Raw genomic sequence first — 21,089 nt, 5'->3', positions numbered from 1 at the left:
GCGGCGTACGCCTGTAGTCCCAGCTGCCGCGGAGGCTGAGGCAGGAGAATGGCGTGAACCCGGCAGGCGGAGCTTGCAGTGTGCCGAAATCGCGCCACTGCACTCCAGCCTGAGCGACAGAGTGAGACTGTGTCAAAACAAAAAGAAAAAAAAGAAAAAGAAAAGAAAAGAAAATTACTCTGGGCAAACAACAGCTTCCTTGAATACTTTCACTTGTTTAATAAAATGTCAGAGAACCACAGATAGAACCTATAATTCCTTAGGGACTACAAGATCAGAGCTGACAGTGTTACGGTTTTCATCAGTGCATTTACAGAAATGGCATCAGATGGATTTCCTTTGGAGAAGGGGATTGGGAAATGCTTTTTTTTTTTAAAACTGGTAATAAAAGAATCTACTTTCCATCTTTACAATTCCAGTATTTTCATACTTAATTTTAACTTACAGCCTTGAATCCCGAGTATAATTTTGTACTCAAGTATAAGTTATAATTAAGGACTTGGCCGCCCAACAAGGTCAAATTAACTAAAAACTTAAGTCCTCCCAATCACGGATATTCCCAGCCCCTAGTCCTCATCCCCAGCCCAGCGGACTAACTAGGGTCCGGCCTCAGAAAGGGTCTCGGGGAGCCCAGAGGTAGGAAAGCACCCGGAGACGCAGGCCTCCGCCTTCTCCAGGGTCTGCAGGCAGCGCTGCGCGGGGTCGCCGACTGGGCTGGGCTGGGCTGGGCTGGGCTGGGCGCGCCGCGGCCTGGCGCCCACTTCCGCTCCTCGGCAGCTGGGGAGCGCCCCGGGCGGAGGGAGAGGGGCGCGGGGCGACCTCGGCGCCCAGGCGGTGTGACCTTCCCGGGCGTCCAGGGAAGCGGCGAGAGCTGCCACGCACGTGCCGCGGGACCCGCGCGCCGCCCAGGGATGGCCCGCCGGGGTCGCTGGAGAATCTCAGGGTCATCGGCCTCCTTCCCCCAGTGCCTACCTGGTGGGAACTGTTGTCCTCCTTTGCCCCCGTCGAGTCATTTGGCCGCGGGCTTCCGCGCCGCCAGGGCGCCAGCGCTGGGCAGCACGGAGCCGCTTCTGAATGGAGACTTGCAGGCTGCCAGACAGTGGGCGGCTGGGCAGGGGCGGCGAGCGTTCAGGGCCGGGCAGAGAAAGTGGGAAGTGTCTCCTTAACCTGTTCCTTGCGAGGCCGGGGAGGAGGCGCGCCTGTCCGGGTTCCTTGGCGGCAAAACTGGTTTGCATCCCGGCGCCCTAAAGCCCGGGCTCTGGGGACTAGATGGCGAGCTGGCCGGCAGCTCCTACCGCCCCAGCTTTAGCCAGAAGCTGGGATCTTCCCGCAGCAGTTAGTGTTCCCTGGTGGAAAATGCGGCCTCATCTGACTCTACCGTCCAAAAAAGTTTTTTCCCCAAGGATCGAGAAGGATGGGTGGTCAGCGCTGTTGTTTTCTCAATCGAACCCTGGTGTAGTCTGAGAGGGATCAAAGGCGCTGAAGAGTTTTTCTATTCCAAGTGCTACAGCAAGCTCATAAATCAGTTCTAATTCATGCTGAACAGTCTTGCCTCCTCCAAGCCCTGTTTCTTCTCCCAGCTAGAGCTACACATAACCTGAATTAACCCGTTAACTACCCACTCCTGAGTGAATCTGTTAGTACCCACCATTGTTTTCTATCTTAATAATTCCAGAAGTGGTTATTTGTAGAATTTAATGTGTTTAAGTTTGGCTCACCTAACGGGGTTGAATTCACATGGGCAGACAGAATGCAATGTGATGTGACTTTCTTTCCTTCCAAGTTACAAAGGAAGTGGCTGCGCCAAAAGAAACAAACACATTGAGGTTTATCTGGGAGGCCAGACTGGACATGCCCTGTCTTCTCAGTTGGCTTTGTTTTTTTCCTTCCTCCTTTTTCCTTTTTTTTTTTTTTTCCTAAAATGCAGGGTTGGGTGTTTTGTGATGTTTTTGCCCAGGTTGGAATACTCGGATCAAGTATTGGTTTGTAGGCACAGACCTGAAGGACAGGACTGAACTGGCTCCTCTGTCACTGACTAGTTGTGTGGCCTAGGAGACCTTGTCTTGCTCTGGCCTTAGTTTGCCTTCTGGAAAAGGATTAGGACCCTGATATACTTTTTTAGGAAGATACCAGATGGCCATCACCTTTTCAGCCTAGTAAATGGTCCTGTCTCTCCAGGTCTATCAACAGCATATAAATCAGTGTCTTGCACTTCTAACTTAGCTGCTTTGTTAAGTACTGTGCCTTTGTTGCCATTGGTTTTAAATTTTTTTTGTAAATTAAGGAAGATTCTTGAAGTCTGGTCATTGGCAAAATGCTTCAAGTGGTTAAAAAATCTTCTCGGTGGCCACTGTTTTCTGTTGACATTCAGGATGACACTGGCGTTAGGAAGTCACTTGGTGTTCATCTCTGATCCAGCACGACTGGGGTCACGCGGCTCCTCAGTGCGATGACAAATAAATTGTTCCTTATTATTCACAAAGAAGTTACTTACACAGTTTGAAAATTATACAGGATTGGTTGTTGAACTGGATATTTTAGTCAACATTTATGAAACCCATGCCTCAGCAATAGTTGACTTTTGCCTAAAGGGAGAGGAATACATTCTAGTTTTCCCAAATGCCCAAGGCTCCAACCGAAACATACTGAATCAAGATTTCCAGAAGAAAGGCCTGATAATTAGAATATTTAATACGTGCTCCAGGCTGGGCAAGGTGGTTCACACTTGTAATCTCAGCACTTTGGGAGGCTGAGGTGGGTGGATCACTGAAGGTCAGGAGTTCAAGACCAGCCTGGCCAACATGGTGAAACTCCGTCTCTACTATAAATATAAAAATTAGCCTGGTGCAGTGGCATGCACCTGTAATCTTAGCTACTTGGGAGGCTGAGGCAGGAGAATCACTTGAACTCCGGCGGTGGCAGTTGCAGTGAGCTGAGATCGTGGCCGCTGCACTCCAGCCTGGGCAACAGAGCCAGACTCCATCACAAAAAAAAAGGGGGGGGGGTGGGGGGTGCTTCAGGTTATCAAGCAAATTTGGACACAATGACCGAGGTGTTGTATTTCAAAGTGTGAGTCTGTGGACTGGCATTGTCCACCTCACTCGGGAGCTCATCAAGACAGGCCAAATCTCTGGTCCCATCCGAGGCTATTGAATCAGAAGCTGCATTTTATTTAGCAAGGCCCCCAGGCGACTCCTGTGCACATTGACAGTTGAAGGGCTAGTGGACTGTGGTCACAGGAAGATGCTTGGTGCTCTGTGCAGGGCCTTGTTCTGAGAACACATGATGCTTGTGCACAGTGGAGCATCCCATCAGTCTCATGTGGCTATTTGCGACTGCCTTTGTTTTGTAATAGTGTTATTATTTGCCTTGTACAGATGAGGACTCCCAGCCGTAGAGGCCAAAGGGGCCACAGGTAGAGGAGGCATTCACACCAAGGCGTGTGTGATTCCAGGGTGCAGCTCTCACCCTTGGCTGCCTGAGTGCTCCTTTCCAGACCTACTGTCTTGTGACATCCCCTTAGGCACCCAGCACAGGCTGCTGTCTGATTTTAGAACTCAGCCTATTCAATTGATAGCTCAACTTAGGCCTGTAAAAACAGTCTGCTGTGGTTTGGTACATCTGTGGTTGGCTTACTTGTTTGGTGTTCATTTTACAGTTTTCAGAAAGGTTGGTTGAAGTGCTATTGGTGACAATAGCATTGATACGCAGGGCAGCTTTTTGATCTGTGACCTTTTTAGGGGGCAGTCACTTGCTAAGCTGCACTGATACTTTGAGCCCATTTCCTTTGCAGCAATGTAGAGCCCAGTTCATGGATCCCAGAAGTTTAGGTTCAGTAATTTGGCTGCAGGCCTAGAGAACGGGAGGCTGCAGAGACTTGGACTAATGGTGAACTCTTGCCTCCCCCCAGGATATGTGGTGCCTGTCGTAAGGTCCAGCGAGCTGCCTTCCATGAGACCAGAAGAGTGGGCAAACGTGAAGTCCAGTCCTGCTGCCCAGGCTGCCATTGACCTCACGGCGGGGGCTGCAGGTACAGTCATGCGCTGCATCAACATGTTTCTGTCGGTGATGGACGGTGTATGTGGTCATGGTCCCATGAGATTATATCACCATATTTTCACAATACCTTTTCTGTGTTTAGATATGTTTAGATACACAAATACTTACCACTGTGTTACAGGTGCCTACAGTATTCAGTACAGTAACATGCTGCACAGGTGTGTAGCCTAGGAGCAGTGGGCCATACCGTACAGCCTAGGTGTGGAGTAGGCTATGCCACCTAGGGTCGTGTGTGTATGCTCTATGATAACACAATGACGAAATTGTGTAACGACGCATTTTTCAGAACACGTCCCAGTCACTAAGTGATGCCTAACTATAATCCCAGAGAAAACCCAGTCCTCTCTATTCCTCAAGCACCTTCTAAATGAGATCAAATGAAAGTAGTATGAAAATATTACCTTTCATCCGGGTGCAGTGGCTCACGCCTGTAATCCCCGCACTTTGGGAGGCCGAGGCGGGTGGATCACTTGCAGTCAGGAGTTCGAAACCAGTCTGGCCAACGTGGTGAAACCCCATTTCTACCAAAAAATACTAAAAAGTAGCCGGGCATGGTGGCAGGCACCTGTAATCCCAGCTACTTGGGAGGCTGAGGCAGGAGAATCACTTGAACCCGGGAGACGGAGGTTGCAGTGAGCCGAGATCGCGCCATTGCACTCCAGCCTGGGCAACACAGCAAGACTCAATCTCAAAAAAAAAAAAAAAAAAAAAGATACTACCTTTCTCCTTCCAGAAGCAATGTGCTTTACCTTTGGGATGAATCCATTTGATGCATAGTGTAGTGTTGTTCAAAGCATAGCAGAAGACAGAGTAGTGTCCATTATTATTAACACCTTGTGAGTCAGGGTGAGGGGTGGAATGTGCCCAGTACCGCTGGAATACAGCTCAGAGATGAAGCCTCTTGTCCATTGTCACCTGTCTGGGATAGGCAGGTGATGTGGTTCTTCACTTCAAGCCTGGCAGTCTTCAGAACCCTTGTAGTGCAAAAATAATACCATACGGTCCCTCCCAGGAAACGCCACTTACTGTCCTTACTAGTGTTGGGAAAGAAAGGAGGACATTCTTAGAAATGTCTTTAAAAATGAGACTGATAATGGAGTGTGTCTTAGAGCCATGAAAGGAAAGGAGAAGTTGTAGGATTTGCTGGGAATGTCAACTAACCAGAGCCTAGTGGCCTGAGCCCAAGGGCAGGCTGAAGCTTCCTTGGCACAGGAGGGTGCTGCCTGTGATACGGGGGGCAGTGCTGGCACCATGCAAGCTACTCCTCAGAAAGATCAGCTTGAATATGCAGGAAGAGCAGGACCCTCGGCTGAGGCACATGGCGGAATGGGAAGTGCATGATGGTAATTTGGTTCTCCAGAGTTCTTGTTGTCTTGGGACCAGGAGGCATGGTTGGAATGCCGATTGCCCAAAGGGAAACCATGGACTACTCTGGCCTCCCACAGAATTCCCATAGTGGTTGCAGCTCCCTGGACTGGGGAGGCCAGAGGGGACGTTGCCCAATGCTCTTCTTATCCAGGACACCCCCTACCCACCACCACCAAAGATGAGTATGGTCATGAGTGTGGTCACCTCTCATCCAGTCATTAGCTCAATTGGGAAAAGAAATTGTTGCTCAGAGAAGAGCAAAGTGTTTTTCTATGAGCCAAAGCTTGGCCAAGGTATGCTAATGAGGAGCACTAGACAGAATGCCTCACAAACACTGATAAGGAGCACTGGGAAGGGCACTTCTCCCAGGACAGAGCTCACAAGGAGTGTCCTGGCCCCAGAAGCAGGAGAACTGAAGGCTGGCAGGAGTCTGCCCAGTAGTCTCTGCAGTGCCCAGTAGGCACTGCGTGCCTTCAGGCTACAGCCTCCCAGGCCCTGTGCCCCATCTTCTGCCCCACACCACACTGGGGAGGAGGCTGACCCTGAGAATGGTGCAACCATCTGCCTGCCCCTGGGCGCCTCTCACCAGCAGGTGAATGCTGTTGGGCTCAGTTCTGTCTGCAGTAGGAGGGTGTTTAGCCACATGACAGAGTCTCACCTTTGACATTTTATATCCTTCACTCAGTCTATCAAAGATCTAGAATTTACAGTGATAGAATTTAAAAGTTTACCTTTTCCTACTTATGGGCATACAGGTATTTGGGTGCCATCTTTATAATTTACAATTAGTTTGAAAGATAGAAATTGCAACCGTATGGTTGGGAGCCTGGTATGTAAGGCATTTGCTGGTGGCCATGTTTTGAACATGTATTGGGCCCTTATACATACTGTCACTTAACTGTTCTCATCACCGTTGGACAGGTATTTCTTCCTGTGCTGGCAACACAGGCACACCCCTCACCAAGGTAGAGCTGCCACAGGTAGTCTAACTCCTGAGAACAACAAACCCCTTTGCTGGGGGGAAGGGATGGGAGGAGGAACAAGACGTGAGAGGGGGCTGGGCAGAGGACACAGAAACCTCCGTTCTACTGTGAGGCCGGAGGAATGCAAATGGAAAGTAGGACTCCAACTTATGAGATCTTGTAGAAAAGAGGCCCAGAGAAGGGGCAGTAGATTTGTTCAAGGTTATACAGCTAGATGGTGTGAAGACAGGGCAGCACTGTGGTCCCTGGGTCCCTTGTCTGATGTTGTTGCAGTCTCTGCGTTAGTGCTCCCTAATGGGTCTGTGGTGTGCCCGGATGTAAGGGTTGGTTTGGAGCATTTCCACCCGGGCTCTCTGGACGTGGAACTTGCTGGACTTTGGGATTTTTCTGTCAGCCATTGATAGGAGCAGAGTGTTGTTGTGTTTTCTGGCAGAGGCCACCCATGGAAGTGATCGACTATAAGCACAGAGCCAGCTGCAGCCCAAGGTGATGTGGATGGAGCCTAAATGTGTTGTTCTGTGTGTCTCTCCTTTTCCTTTTAAACAAAGTTTCCCTCACCACACAGGTTTTCAGCCAGCTCATCTACTCTCAAGTGCTGGGAAGTTCGTATTTCCCTATCTGCAGTGGCTGTAAGAGATCTAGAGACCTAGAGAGCTAGTATGAAGGAGGATTTGAAGAAGTTAGTTAGGTAATTAGATAATTATTGAAACGAGGCAACATGGATACCAAAAGTTAAACAGTCTTAATGGGAAACTTGATACCACTTTAAGACTTAGTCATTCAACAACTCTGAAACAATGCAGTCACTACTTTGAGTACTGTTGCAGTGTGCCTTGTTTGGCATAGTTGGGGAATGTGGCATTTCAGATCATTGAAGTTTATCCCATCAAATGCCAAAATTAAAAACAACCCCAAACCTTTTTGGATTTGAGTTTCTTGAAAATGATATGCTTCCCTGCCCTGTTAAACTGAACCTTTATGGATGGCCTCCAGAGGGGTGTGAGGGTGTCATCTCTGTTTGGGTGGGCCTGGTCCTGTGATGTGAGTCTGCGTCTGTCTTCTCACCTCTCTGCCCTCTTCTTCAGAGCTGTCCCTTCCTTGAGACACTGTCCCTGCCCTGATAGGTTTCCTCTATATCTCATGATTTACCGACTCTATGTCAAGGACTGAAAATCCGAACCACCACCCTTGGTAAAGTGTTACGTATGACATAGTGTGAGTGCTGTGGAATAAGAGGCTTGGCTGGCCACCACACCGCCTAAAGAATGTTTTTATGTGTCTTGTAAGGAGAATAAGATCAGACTTCTGATCTTATTCTAGGCAAGTGGAGAAATATAATCTCTGTCATTTATTCATGGCTTTATGGACTTGATAGATCTTTGAGAACCTACTAGGTGTCAGGCTCCGTGGTTAGTACTGGCATTCAGAACAGTCTTCACTCACTTGAGGGCACAGTGAGTACCATGATGATGTCATCAGTGGTAAATTACATGGGAAGGTAGCTTACCCTCACAGAGGACGGGAGACAGTTGTTGCTAGCATTTGTATATTCATTAGTCTCCCACATCCTCCCAGTTGGAAATGTAACTGTCCCAGATAGACAGCATATGTGTATTGTAGGAACCTGTAATGCCCGAACTGTTCAGGATGATCACATTAAAATATTAATGTGCTGAGTTAAATGCTTTATTCAGCTTATCTGCATCGAGGCTATCTAAACTATGCAGCCACTTAAAAAATTCTGACCATCACCTCTTCTCTTGGAATAATTAAATTATTTTGATGTAATTCAGATCTCATTTTATCATAGCCCAGCAGTACCTGGGAGAGAATGACTCTAAATTTATGATAGTAAAATCATATTAAATTGTATTTCACTAATTCAGAAATGGGGATAATTTGACAATTAAAGGCAGAAGTGTGTCATTCCTCTCCTAGAAGAAATGAACAGTAATGATGGGATCACAGAGATTGTATTGCTTGTTGCTTAAAAAAGCGATCAAGCAGTTTTCAGACTCTTTGGAAAAGTTGGTTTATCTGCCAAGAAATAATTGAGAATTATTCTTAATGGCCCCTCCCCCAACTCCACTTTTCAGACTTTAGATGGAATAACTATGCATAATGTCAAAGTCAGGAAGTTGCATTTTTTTAATTATACTTTAAGTTCCGGGATATATGCGCAGAATGTGAAGTTTTGTTACATAGGTGTACACATGCCACGGTGGTTTGCTGCACCCCTCAACCTGTCATTTACATTAGGTATTTCTCCTACTGTTATCCCTACCCTAGCCCCTCACCCCCCAACAGGTCCCAGTGTGTGATGTTCCCCTCCCTATGTCCACTGTTTTCTTTGTTCAACTCTCACCTGTGAGTGAGAACATGTGGTGTTTGGTTTTCTGATCTTGTGATAGTTTGCTGAGGATGATGGTTTCCAGCTTCACACATGTCCCTGCAAAGGACATAAATTCATCCTTTTTAATGGCTGCATAGTATTTCATGGTATATATTTGCCACATTTTCTTTATCCAATCTATTACTGATGGACATTTGGGTTGGTTCCAAGTCTTTGGTATTGTGAATAGTGCCACAATAAACACACCTGTGCATGTGTCTTTATAGTAGAATGATTTATAATCCTTTGGGTATATACCCAGTAATGAGATTGCTGGGTCAAATGGTATTTCTAGTTACAGATCCTTGAGGAAACGCCACACTACCTTCCACAATGGTTGAACTAATTTACACTCCCACCAACAGTGTAAAAGCGTCCTTATTTCTCCACATCCTCTCCAGCATCTGTTGTTTCCTGACTTTTTAATGATCACCATTCTAACTGGCATGAGATGGTATCTCATTGTGGTTTTGATTTGCATTTCTCTAATGACCAGTGATGATGAGCATTTTTCCATATGTCTGTTGGCTGCATAAAAGTCTTCCTTTGAGAAGTGTCTGTTTATATCCTTTGCCCACTTTTTGATGGGGTTTTGTTTTTTTCTTGTAAATTTCTTGTAAATTTTCTTGTAAAGTTCTTTGTAGATTCTGGATATTAGCCCTGTGTCCAATGGATAGATTGCAAAAATTGTCTCCCATTCTGTAGGTTGCCTGTTCACTCTGATGATAGTTTCTTTTGCTGCGCAGAAGCTCTTTAATTAGATCCCATTTGTCAATTTTTGCTTTCGTTGCCATTGCTTTTGGTGTTTTAGACATGAAGTCTCTGCCCATGCCTATGTCCTGAATAGTATTGCCCCAGTTTTTTTCTAGAATTTTTACAGTCCTAGGCCTTATGTTTAAGTCTCTGATCCATCTTGAATTGATTTTTGTATAAGGTGTAAGGAAGGGGTAAAGAGATCAATGCAGCAAGAAGAGCTAACTATCCTAAATATATATGCACCCAATACAGGAGCACACAGATTCATAAGGCAAGTTCTTAAGAGACCTACAAAGAGACTTAGACTCCCACACAATAATAGTGGGAGACTTTAACACCCCACTGTCAATATTAGACAGATCAATGAGACAGAAAGTTAACAAAGATATTCAGGACTTGAACTCAGTTCTGGACCAAGCGGACCTAGTAGACATCTATAGAACTCTCCACCCCAAGTCCACAGAATATACATTCTTTTCAGCACCTCATTGCAGTTATTCTAAAATGGGCCAAATAATTGGAAGTAAAACACTCCTCAGCAAATGCAAAACAATGGAAATCATAACAAATAGTCTCTCAGATCACACTGCAATCAGATTAGAACTCAGGATTAAGAAACTCACTCAAAACCGCATAACTACATGGAAACTGAACAACCTGCTCTGGAATGACTATTGGGTAAATAACGAAATGAAGGCAGAAATAAAGATGTTCTTTGAAACCAATGAGAACAAAGTCACAACATACCAGAATCTCTGGGACACATTTAAAGCAGTGTGTAGAGGGAAATTTATAGCACTAAATGCCCACAAGAGAAAGCAGGAAAGATCTAAAATTGACACCCTAATATCAAAATTAAAAGACTAGAGAAGCAACAGCAAACAAATTCAAAATCTACCAGAAGACAAGAAATAACTAAGATCATAGCAGAACTGAAGGAGATAGAGACACGAAAAACGCTTCAAAAAATCAATGAATCCAGGAGCTGGTTTTATGAAAAGATCAACAAAGTAGATAGACTGCTAGCCAGACTCACAAAGAAGAAAAGAGAGAAGAGTCAAATAGATGCAATAAAAAATGATATAGGGGATATCACCACTGATCCCGCAGAAATACAAACTACCATCAAAGAATACTATAAACACCTCTATGCAAATGAACTAGAAAATCTAGAAGAAATGGATAAATTCCTGGCAACATACAGCCTCCACAGTCTAAACCAGAAAGAAGTCGAATCCCTGAATAAACCAGTAACCAGTTCTGAAATTGAGGCAGTAACTAATAGCCTACCAACCAAAAAAAGTCCAGGACCAGATGGATTCACAGGTAAATTCTACCAGAGGTACAAAGAGAAACTGGTACCAATCCTTCTGAAACTATTCTAAACAATAGAAAAAGAGGGAATCCTCCCTACTTTGTTTTATGAGGCCAGCATCATTCTGATACCAAAACCTGGCAGAAACACAACAAAAAAAGGAAATTTCAGGCCGATATCCCTGATGAACATAGATGTGAAAATTCTCAGTGAAATACTGGCAAACCGAATCCAGCAGCACATCAAAAAGCTTATCCACTACGATCAAGTCGGCTTCATCCCTGGGATGCAAGGCTGGTACAACATATGCAAATCAATAAACATAATCCATCACATAAACAGAACCAATGACAAAAACCACATGATTATCTCAATAGATGCAGAAAAGGCCTTTGACAAAATTCAACACCCCTTCATGCTAAAAACTCTCAGTAAACTAGGTATCAATGAAACATATCTGAAAATAATAACAGCTATTTATGACAGACCCACAGCCAATATCATACTGAATGGGCACAAACTGGAAGCATTCACTTTGAAAACTGGCACAAGACAAGGATGCCCTCTCTCACCACTCCTATTCAACATAGTATTATTGGAAGTTCTGGCCACGGCAATCAGGCAAGAGAAAGAAATAAAGCATATTCCAATAGGAAGAGAGGAAGTCAAATTGTCTCTGTTTGCAGATGACATGATTGTATATTTAGAAAACCCCATCGTCTCAGCCCAAAATCTCCTTAAGCTGATAAGCAACTTCAGCAAAGTCTCAAGATACAAAATCAATGTGCAAAAATCATAAGCATTCCTATACACCAATAATAGACAAACAGCCAAATCATGAGTGAACTCCCATTCACAACTGTTACTAAGAGAATAAAATACCTAGGAATACAACTTACAAGGGATGTGAAGGAGCTCTTCAAGGAGAACTACAAACCACTGCTCAAGGAAATAAGAAAGGACACAAACAAATGGAAAAACTTTCTATGCTCATGGATAGGAAGAATCAATATCGTGAAAATGGCCATATTGCCCGAAGTAATTTATAGACTCAATGCTATCCCCATCAAGCTACCACTGACTTTCTTCACAGACTTGGAAAAAACTACTTTAAACTTCATATGGAACCAAAAAAGAGCCCGCATAGACAAGACAATCCTGGGCAAGAAGTACAAAGCTGGAGGCATCACGCTACCAGACTTCAAACTATACTACAAAGCTACAGCAAACAAAACAGCATGGTACTGGTACCAAAACAGATATATAGACCAATGGAGCAGAACAGGGGCCTCAGAAATAACACCACACATCTACAACCATCTGATCTTTGACTAACCTGACACAAACAAGCAATGGGGAGAAGATTCCCTATTTAATAAATGGTGTTGGGAAAACTGGCTAGCCATATGCAATTCTTAAATATTTTTTGTAAGCCTTCTTTTGCATTTTGATGAAGCTCTAAGGGCTCCTTTCAGGTCCAGGGGGAGATGGTAAACACTAACCATTGGCAGTTATCATGACACTAACCCTAGTGTAGGTTCTGGAGATGTTGTAGGGTGGTTTCAGTTCAATCTTTTTCTTCTGTTTAGAATTTGTATTGAAATGATTTCACCGGCTGGGCATGGTGGTTCACACCTGTAATCCCAGCACTTTGGGAGGCCAAGGCAAGTGGATCACCTGAGGTCAGGAGTTTGAGATTAGCATGGCCAACATGGTGAAACCCCATCTCTACTAAAAATACAAAAATTAGCTTGGCGTGGTGGCAGGCACCTATAATCCCAGCTACTTGGGAAGCTGAGGCAGAAGAATCACCTATACCGGGGAGACGGAGGTTGCAGTGAGCCGAGATTACAACACTGCACTCCAGCCTAGGCGACAGAGACTCTGTTTAAAAAAAAAAGAAAAAGAAAAAGAAAGGTGGGTTCCCTTGCATTTTCTCAGACATTTCTGACCCTTCAACTCCTCAAATCTGGTTCAGACAACCTCTTCCACTACTCTGCATGTTGCTAATGGTATAAAAGTGGCCAGACACGGTGGCACATGCCTGTAATTCCAACACCTTGGGAGGCCGAGATGGGTGGATCACTGGAGGTCAGGAGTTCAAGACCAGCCTGGCCAACATGGTGAAACCCCATCTCTACTAAAAATACAAAAATTAGCCAAGCGTGGTGGCATGCACGTATAGTCCCAGCTACTGGGGAGGCTGAGGTGAGAGAATCACCTGAGCCCAGGAGGTTGAGGCTGCAGTGAGCCAAGATCTTACTACTGCACTCCAGTCTTGGCAACCACAGTGAGACCCCATCTCAAAAAGTACAAAATAAAAATAAAAAATTTTGTTTAATTAGCCAGGCGTGGTGGCATGCACCTGTAATCCCAGCTACTCAGGAGACTGAGGTAGGAGAATCACTTGAACCTAGGAGGTAGGGGTTGCAGTGAGCTGAGATTGTGCCACTGCACTCCAGCCTGGGTGACAGAGTGAGACTGTCTCAAAAAAAAAAAAAAGTGTTTAATAAAAAAGTAGCATCCAGCACCAATGAGGAAATAATAATGATTCCCTGTGGACACAGGGCTAACCACTGTTTTCAATGAAAAGATTACCTCCCTTCAGAGTTCCCCCAGGGCTTAGGTGACATTGGTTGTGAGCAGGAGTAGTGGATTTCAAAATAATACACCTAAATTACTCTAAGAACAAATATTTCTTTTGACTTCACTTACAATTTTATACAAAAGCAGAAGTTACTGAAGGTTACTTCTCCTTCATATTTACTACGCCCTTCTTACCCCAACCGCCATGTCTGTGTGTAATTAAAGGAAGCTTGTTAAGTAAGCTACCCATTTAGTGCTTGGAACAAGAGAAAAGTGTGTGTTGGGAGTTGGGGGACTGCTTGTGTGAAATATTTCTCTCTTCTGGGTTTAAAACTTAGTCTTTGCTGCCAATCTGTTAACAGTTTGTAAATCGAGTAGAAGGAAAAATATAAATTAGCTTTCTAATAAACCTGAAATTACAAATGTGAAAAAAAGCAGGGAATAAATACCTGACCAAAAATGTATAAGTAAGTGGGTGTTGGGGGATCACAATTTTTAATTATCTCTCAATTATTTTGATACGAAAGTTCTATTTCAAAATTCTTCAAAATGACGCCTAATGTTCCTAAGTACTGTGTTCCAAATGTATGTAAATACAAGATGGAAACTGTGAAATATATGCCTTCAAAAAGAAAAAAAACCTGACATTTTATCTGTATATATTTAATAGATTTATAAAGAACATGTGTATACATATATCAATATAGATGTACCAGCAAGGAAGATTTAGAACATATAACTATGTGGCAGGGTTAGAAAGAACATAATTCTTTCCCAGAAGGGGTGCAGGGAACTATACTTAATCAGCTACCAGTTACAACATAACTTAAGTCATTTCTCATCAAAATATGTCTCTACTGCATATTCTGGTGGATAAATTTTCCATGTTTTTTGTTTATGAAGATTATCCAATTCATTTCTTTGTAGATAAAGCCTAAGAATAGAAAAAAAATTGTTACATTTTATTTTGGAGCTAACTGAAAAGCCATGTAGTAGGCACCCTTGTTAGAGCTTGAAGAAACAAACAAAAAAAAGACTTGCTCACCATGAATAGAACCTCAGCCCCTTTTTTGTGTCTCAGTTGGCTCCTTCTACCTTTTCAGTGAGACTTAAAAATATCTTAATCTTCAGCAACACATCAGTAACACATGCTACTGATTCTTTTAACGTTGCTTTTTATGGAATTAATGACATCTAGGTTTAATACAGTATCTAAATTTCTATATGTGACAGAAATCAGTCTGATTAGACATGTATCAAAACCCAATAATAAAATACTATATCTCTTTTAATTTATGCCTGAGGTTGCAATTTTTTGAATTTTTGCAATCAGCCCTTGGTGATGACCTTGAGCAGTAGGATATAAATAAATCCCACATGCTTAGCATTCCAATAATGGAACACTAGGCATAAATTGGTTAACCCATTTATGCCTAGTGTTCTAAAAGACAGAAGTTGGCATTTTTGGCTAAACAGTCTCACAACTAACAAAAACAGCTTTACCAATAGTATATAAATTTAAATATTACAGAAATCTTTAGAAATTTATATAAAAGTAAAAATAAAGGTGATCTAACTTATTCCTTCCCCAAAATGAACATGGTGTTTCAAAGGAAAAAAACTGTATCCTTTACCAAGAATCAATCTGAGGAGCAGCAACAAATGAAGCTCCACCCAGCTCTCACATTTGAGGGACTTTGCTCACGTTAGGAGTCAAAGCTTATTGTTTGTATGCATCCAAGAAACAACTTTGTAAAAAATTTCCATCCAATCCAAAGTTCACTCTATCAAAATCTATTAAATGTGTATGTATTGCAAGTGTGTAGACCAGAGGTTTAATTTACTCTTGCCTTGCTGGACTTAAGGAGTTATTAGATCCAGCTCAGATTTGAAGAAAAGACTAGAACTGGTTGTAACAATAACTACCAATTCATGCCACATGCAATCATAGCCACTGCCTCAACTGTGACCTGAAGCATTTTAAAAATATTTTCTCTTTTTGTATTGAAGAGTATGGTTGATACAAAAAAATCTCAGTTTTTCACCAGCACAGAACAAATGCTACTTAAAGTGGAGAACTTCTAGACTGAGAAATAAGTTTCCAAATATGGCAGAAGGTTTTCTGGGAACAATAATCTCCAAATCCAAGTAATAGTTGTTCTGTTTTTTTGCTTTTTTCTTTAGACAGAGTCTCACTCTGTCGCCCAGGCTGGAGTGTAGTGGTGCGATCTCGGCTCACTGCAATCTGCCTCCCGGGTTCAAGCGATTCTACTGGCTCAGCCTCCTGAGTAGCTGGGATTACAGGCATGTGCCACCACGCCTGGCTAATTTTTGTATTTTTAGTAGAGACAGGGTTTTACCATGTTGGCCAGGCTGGTCTCGAACTTCCAACCTTAGGTGATCCACCCGCCTCAGCCTCCCAAAGTGCCAGGATTACAGGCATGAGCCACCACACCCAGCCTCCAATTAATAGTTTTTAAGAAAGTTTTCCCAATTCAGTTATTAGAAACCCATGTTTAAATGGGAGACCATCAATTTTAATGATTTTTTAGCTGTATTTCTTAATACTTACTGTGTCTTGTAACTTCTCTTAGATATAAGTGTGTCAGTCAGCTTTTCAGCTAGCTGAAGCTTCCCTAGGTCCTCCCTTACTTTAGCACAAAATTTGGTGGTGGTTCGTCATTGGTAAATCAGCACCTACTGAGGACCTGACATGTTGAAGGTACTGAGCAGATTCATATTGAACTTCTCTGGGAGGAATTTACTTCCACACTTAAGATCTGATTATAATACTTTTGAGCTCATAACACAGTCCTATGGCGTGGACCTTGAGGATACTGCAACTGGGGGTCTCAAGAACAACTGTATTTTTAAAATAGCCAAAGTAAAAGGAGTAAGACAATGAACAATGGTGGCTCGAGGATTTTTTGTTTTCCATAAATTAAGCTTATGACAACCAGCAAAAGACTTGCCATTACATCTTATACATAGACATTGAAGATTAGGTTGTTTCTATGGGTTGATATTATATCCATACTTGTTATTTTGTATTAAAGATGTATTAAACCAGAAGAAAAAAGGGTAGTTGTGATAGTATTTAGGAAAATCCTAAAAAGAAAAAAAAATTTTTTTAAGTAAAATTGATGCCAAGAACTAATCATTCCAAAGAAATCAAAGTTCCTTCCTTTATTCCTTTATATATTTATCAAATAATTATAACCATTCAATATGTAGCACTCTGCATTCTATAACAACACACTCAAGACACAGAGGAGGAGGCTTAAGAAAATGCTATTGCTTTCTCTTGCTATTTCTATCAAAATTTTCAAGGAATAGTTTATTTTCCATGATAGATATTTAATTTAAATGCTGAAATTTGAATCTGGTTTAGATAGTGCTAAACAGAATCTACTAAGGACCTATGCTTATATATAGCCAAGTATTTTTGTAGTGAATTCTTACAATTTTTTTGTGCCTCAGCACCCCTTTCAAATATAAATTGGACCTTCTGATATCAGAAGCAGGGTTCAGTCACCCTTGACAGTTTCCAGTTCACCTCCTCCAGGTTTCTCAATGTGACTGATCCCAGTATCTGCCTTATACAACCTTCTGTTGGTGACTACTTCATTATGGGACAGCTAGATATAACCTCCCTACAGACCCCCGTACTCTGCATGGACCATGTGGATATATCAATGACCACCTCTCAGTCACAGCATGACTCCATGGAACTCATGACTGCTTGCATTAAATCCACCAGTTAGACCTCCCCATAGGAAACCTGCTCAGGTAACACCTTATATCCCAATAAAAGCTTCCACTCTCAGGTCCCTCCCTCGTTCTCGCTATTGCTCCCCACCCATCAGTTGAGCACAGGTCTCCTGGATGGCTCCCCCTTCCAGTTAGCCCTGCGAGGTGTGCTGCCCTCTTCTCTCTGGAATTAATAAAAAACTGCTTTGGTTATTTCATGTGTTGTATTGTGCTGCCTTCTCTGTGTTTCACCCAACTGAGTCACCCAAACCTAACTCTCTTTCCAGTCAGTGCTCCCAGCTACTCAGGAGGCTGAGGTGGGAGGACTGCATGAGCCCAGGAGGTGAAGCTGCTGTTAGCTATGGTCATGCCACTGCACTCCAGCTGGGGTGACAGAGTGAGACCCTGTCTCAATTTTTAATATTAAAAATGATGCAAAACAAAATGTAATCACTGCTATGCAGTAAAACATACCTTTGGTTTTTTAGCATCTTGGCTTTTTTTTTTTTTTTGTATTTGTTTTGTATTTTTTGGATTTGTGAATTAATACATGTAAATTTAGAAAAATTTAGAAAATGTACAATTTAGAAAAAACAAATGAACAAAAATTATTCAAATTACATATGTTCTTTTAAAAAAATTGTTATAGATCTGATTTATTTTCTCCCCCTCCCTCTATGGGATGACATCTATCATCTCCCTTGTTGGGAACTGTAGTAAAGGAAACCTTAAATAAAACCATTCAAAAGTTCAGACAAGAACAATGGCAGAGGCCGTTTCTTGATTACTCACCGAAGAGGAAACTTGCACTTTCAGATCATCATACAGAGGTGGACAGTTGAACACATCAATTATTACCCTGTCTGTTTCAGTGTCATGAAATACCTGTGAATGAACATGGAATTTAGAACTATAAACCTAGCTAATGATAACAATGAAGTTCCTTTTCACTTATCAAGACTTCCTATATTTATCAAGTACTTTTGGTCTCACAGACCAATCACTACATCTATAAATAATTATTAATAATCTTTTCTAGTTGCAATACTGTTGTTTATATGTATGTGTGTCTGTATGTGTGTATGTGTGTGTGTATATATATACATATATATATATATTTTTTTTTTTTTCTTTTTTTTTGAGACAGTCTCACTGTCACCCAGGCTGGAGTGCAGTGGTGTGATCTCAGCTCACTGCAACCTCTGCCTCCCAGGTTCAAGTGATTCTCGTGCCTCATCCTCCCGGGTAGCTGGGACTATAGGCGCATGCTACCACACCCAACTAGTTTTTATACTTTTAGTAGAGATGGGGTTTTGCTATATTGGTCAGGCTGGTCCCAAACTCCAGGCCTCAAGTGATCTGCCTACCTGGGCCTCCCAAAGTGCTGGGATTACAGGGGTGAGCCACCATGCCCACCCTGTTGTTTATGATTTTTAAAGGCCAACATGTTTGAGGGTTATCATGAGGCACTTTTCAAAAGTGTCTCCCTTTTCAAAAGTATTGAATTTTCTATTAGACACTTTAATCAGTTAAATATTGTTATTTAATGTGTGTCATTTGATTTTCATACATTAGGGCCTCTTTTGAGAACATGTTGAGAAGCTCAATTTTAAAGCTAGCCTTGACATTCGAAAAACAATGCTTAACTCACGGTCTTTTATTTACTAAATTTAAAAAATAACAACAGGGGTCTGTAACACTTGGGGGGTGGGCCCACCTGCCCCTCCCAAGAGAGGGGAGGGTGGGGTCCCCCGATCATCGTGTTTTATCAGAACTCTTGTGTTTGTCAGTGGGATCTTTGGACTTGACCATTACCGGCTGCAGATGGAGTGACCAAAGATAGTTCAAGTTTTGGAATGAATGACTTTGAAGATATACTATTTCTTTGACTCACTCTCGTATAAATAATGGCACCCACAGTAAGAAGGATCTATGCTAGGCCCTGTGAAAAACACAAAAGGAGGTGCAGACTCAGTTGGTCCCTTCAGGGAGCTATACACATAAGAAACAATCGCAGAGGCCGGGCCTGGTGGCTCATGCCTGTAATCCCAGCACTTTGGGAGGGCAAGGTGGGCGGATCACAAGGTCAGGAGATCGAGACCATCCTGGCTAACACGGTGAAACCCCGTCTCTACTAAAAAAATACAAAAAATTAGCCAGGCGTGGTGGCGGGCGCCTGTAGTCCCAGCTACTCTGGAGGCTGAGGCAGGAGACTGGCGTGAACCCGGGAGGTGGAGGTTGCAGTGAGCCAAGATGGCACCACTGCACTTCAGCCTGGGCGACAGAGCGAGACTCCGTCTCAAAAAAAAAAAAAAAAGAAAGAAAAAAGAAAAAAAGAAACAATTGTAGAATGGAATATAATTCTCAATCTGTATGATGAAGACTGGGTGTGCTCTTATGCACCATTGAAGGCTAGTTAACAGGAGGTGCAGAAAATTTCATTGAGGAGGTAGAAACTGAATTGGGCATGAAAGCTCTGAAAATAGAATCTAGTCCATACAGAGGGAAAAAGACCAGCAATAACGCAAAGTAGAAATTAGAAAAACAACAAAAAAGGTCAGGCAGTGTGACTCATGTCTATAATCCCAGCACTTTGTGAGGCTGAGGTGGAAGGGTTGCTTGAGCTCAGGAGTTTGAGACCAGCCTGGGCAACATAGCAAGACCCAATATCTACAAAAAATAAAAAAAATATTGGGGGACTGCTTGAGCTCAGGAAGTTGAGGCTGCAGTGAGCCATGATCGCGCCGCTGTGCTACAGCCTGGGACAGAATGGGACCCTGACTCAAGGGGAAAAAAAGGAAATGAAGGAAGGAAGAAAAGAAAGAAATAACCAACTAACTAACTAAATAACTTAGAGTTGTGTTCCAAGAGCCAAAGGGGATGACCCAGTTTATTCGGAATGGAGTCTGCTGGTCGAGCTACTGATAAAAATAAGCTCAGGTATGTTAGGGCTATTACATCTTAAGAGTTCAAGAGCCAAGGAAATAAGAGTGAGGCTTTTGAAGAATATCATGGGATATTTCCTATGTGACAAAGAGGCCTGATAATTATCACATATAACATTTATTTAGTGATTTATAGTTTACAAAGCAACTTCATATATATATTATCTAATTTAATTCCCATAACACTTGAGGTGTGATATTTATTTTACAGGTAAGGATGTTAAGCCAAAGATGTTAACTGGCTTCGACCATGGGCATGCAGTGTGTCTTCTGCTCTACCTACAACTTTTCACAATGAGGGCAATATTTCAGTACGCATATTTCAGGATTCTATACATTGCATTACATAAGAATCAAGAAAAGGTAAGGAGAGGATTGTAGAAATCTAGGCATGAGCAAATGAGGTTCTGGACAGTTAGTGGCAGTGAGAACAGAAAGGAAGGCGAGCACAGAAACATTTCAAAGGCATCATCAACAGGGATTGATGCCTAACTGGATTTAGGGAGCCGAGGCAAAGAGAATCAAAGCCCAAGGCCTGAGTGGGAGAATGCTGGTACCATTTGCAGAAGCAGAGAAAGCTCCTTGATAATTCAGACTGGCTACTGCGTTTCAGTTCGAGTGGAAACTGTTCATGTTGCAGCTCTTGCATCTACAACTCAGTGGGCAACTAGAAATACCTCGTCAGTAAATGAACAAATAATAGTTTAAGTAAGGGAAATGGGTGATTCTTTAACCAAGAATAAAGCATTTGCTAAGAACAGAAAGCCAAGGATCAGGCCTGGGTGAATGCCCTCAGTTGGGAGAGGCCAAAAAAAGTGGGTGCAGTGCAGAGAGCCAGGGAATAGGATTAGTAATAAAAGAATTTGAGACAAAGGCCTGGGTAGGAATTCTAAAAGTTTATGGTTATTAGACCCATGAAGGAAGCTTTCTCATTG

At 42.8% G+C, this 21,089-nt stretch overlaps 1 long non-coding RNA gene and 1 pseudogene across 2 annotated transcripts in view; one reads left to right on the top strand and one right to left on the bottom strand.

Moving 5' to 3' along the window:
- Nucleotides 1-581: 581 nt before the first annotated feature.
- Nucleotides 582-21,089, top strand: part of LOC129136832 (uncharacterized) — a 131,173-nt gene continuing 110,665 nt past the window's right edge. The window contains exons 1-2 of one of the 2 annotated variants that reach the window (XR_010150496.1): nucleotides 582-636; nucleotides 3,911-4,030. This is a non-coding gene — a long non-coding RNA (uncharacterized LOC129136832). Of the gene's footprint in view, nucleotides 637-829; nucleotides 976-3,910; nucleotides 4,031-21,089 lie in introns of those variants that run through there. The other variant, XR_008538820.2, reaches the window with a different exon arrangement.
- LOC735346 (phosphatidylinositol 3,4,5-trisphosphate 3-phosphatase TPTE2-like) overlaps nucleotides 14,107-21,089 on the bottom strand; it is a 108,821-nt pseudogene continuing 101,838 nt past the window's right edge.

The sequence above is a fragment of the Pan troglodytes genome, chromosome 14 (genome assembly GCF_028858775.2).
Source record: "Pan troglodytes isolate AG18354 chromosome 14, NHGRI_mPanTro3-v2.0_pri, whole genome shotgun sequence".
Taxonomy (NCBI): Eukaryota; Metazoa; Chordata; class Mammalia; order Primates; family Hominidae; genus Pan; species Pan troglodytes.
Note: the sequence above shows the minus strand (reverse complement) of the source record. Positions and strands in the feature narration are given on the sequence as shown.